Source organism: Callorhinus ursinus, unplaced genomic scaffold, assembly GCF_003265705.2.
Source record: "Callorhinus ursinus isolate GAN/ISIS: 27379988/994484 unplaced genomic scaffold, GSC_fseal_2.0 scaffold142, whole genome shotgun sequence".
NCBI lineage: Eukaryota > Metazoa > Chordata > Mammalia > Carnivora > Otariidae > Callorhinus > Callorhinus ursinus.
In genome coordinates, this window is record NW_027397204.1 from 210,820 (window position 1) to 212,696 (window position 1,877).

The following is a 1,877-nucleotide window of genomic DNA, read 5'->3' on the forward strand; positions in this document are numbered from 1 at the left end:
TAATCCTGATATCTAGGATTAGTGTCTTGATGAGTGGAGACACCAGAGAGCTCACTCTGTGTGAAGACAGCCAGGACGCGACCAACTGCAAGCCAAGAAGAGAGCTCTCACCAGGAACCGAATGGCCATCACCTTGGTCATGGACTTCCAGCCTCCAGCACTGTGAGAAAAATTAATTTCTGGTGTTTAAGCCACCCAGTCTGTGGTACTTTGTCACAGCAACCTGAGCAGACTAAGACAACAATCCTTTTTAAATCTGCCGTGTGATAAAGGAGATAGTACTCTATAAACCACATTACTGATGTCCTGCTTGTGCCCATGTTAGGCTTTGCCAGAAAGTAAGTAGGAGAAGAATGCAAGGCTGGAGGAGGAGGAAGGTGGGCTTACTCACTCCGGTTTCCCTTCTGGGGACTTCCTGTTCCTCTAAGTGTTGCCCCAGTAATGAATCCAGCACCAGCCTGAAATTTCACCACTTGTTGGCAACTTTGCTATTTTCCACTTGGTATTCAAGGCATGGAAAGGGATTTAATTACTGAGTTCAAGAACAACTATGTGATTTCAACATTTCTAATGGGAAGCATTGGTGATTGCCATTTGAAGACAAATTTGGAATGTTTTCAATAATATAGTTTTGTAGAAACTTTTTTTTAATAAGCACAGATATTTTATAGAGAAATTCACTTAATTTTTTACTTAAATTTATTGGAGGAAAGTTTGCTCCTGATAGTGTAGCATGTTATCCATCTGTGTCTATTTTTTGTAGTAGGTGCAAGGAAACTATCAATCTCTGTTGAAACTCAATGTTGGATGATTTGCTTTGGAAAAGGAATATTTATATTTCCATTTAAGAATTTTAAGGATTTGTATTTCATTTTAATTGCTCTACTATAATTATGCAACATAATATGAAGCAGCCAAATCAATTATACAACTAAAAAAAATTTACACACACACATGCACACACAGAACACTTCACATCTTTCATCATTAGAGTTATGAATATACACGATTTCCCATTTGACTTTCAGAATGGAGTACTGTAGTTTACCAAAATGCAGGGGGCATTGCTCTGTTCACAACTCAGAGATCTTCTTCAACCTAGCTGTCTGTATTTAGGGCAACTACAACATTTATTGAGCAAACTTTGACGTTTTTGAAAGAAGAAGGAGGAAGTAAGGAGGGAAGGAAATTGGGAGTAATCCAAGGCATTAGTTTCAGCTGTATTATTCCTAGGGTAAGAGGACATGGGATACCCTCTGGGATTTTGTCTTGAGATAGACATAAGTAATACCCTAACCTCTTAGATGTACAACGCAATGAATTTTATGTTTTTATAAACCCACGGACCAGCTATCCGGATAACTATATAAAATACATTCGGTGTCCAAGAAGACAGCTTAAAATTGCACTTTTAAAAGTGAATATGAACATCACCAGCGCAAACCATCTGGACAGACGTTATTTTAGGAATCCTGTAAGAGCTTTCCCCAGGAGTCCTTCGATAGCTCAGTTGGTAGAGCGGAGGACTGTAGATGTGACAGTTGGGTATCCTTAGGTCGCTGGTTCGAATCCGGCTCGAAGGACGAGACTTTTGGAAATCCCAGGCTTCTCCAGCAAAGCCACCATAAAATTTAGATCCTTGCGGAACGTCGGGGAACAACCCCCTCCCGCGTGTCTCCCGAGGACAGGGTGCACTTTCCGCTACGACAAGAGCGCGCTGATCTCTCTTATTTACGCAGCGGGCGGCCACGGCGGCTGCTGTGGGGAAGACCTTCCCCGCTGACTTCGCTCACCTTTTCCCGCGTGAAGCGCAGGGGTCCACACCTCCCCCGCTGCCGCGCTGCACCCCGCGCCCCAGGCCGGCCCCCGCGCCGCGC

General features: G+C 43.4%; 1 non-coding gene across 1 annotated transcript; it reads left to right on the plus strand.

The window, feature by feature from the left end:
* The first annotated feature begins 1,495 nt into the window (after positions 1-1,495).
* Positions 1,496-1,583, plus strand: TRNAY-GUA (transfer RNA tyrosine (anticodon GUA)). The gene is given in 2 exon segments: positions 1,496-1,532; positions 1,548-1,583. It is a non-coding gene; the product is annotated as a tRNA-Tyr (tRNA).
* The last annotated feature ends 294 nt before the right edge of the window (positions 1,584-1,877 follow it).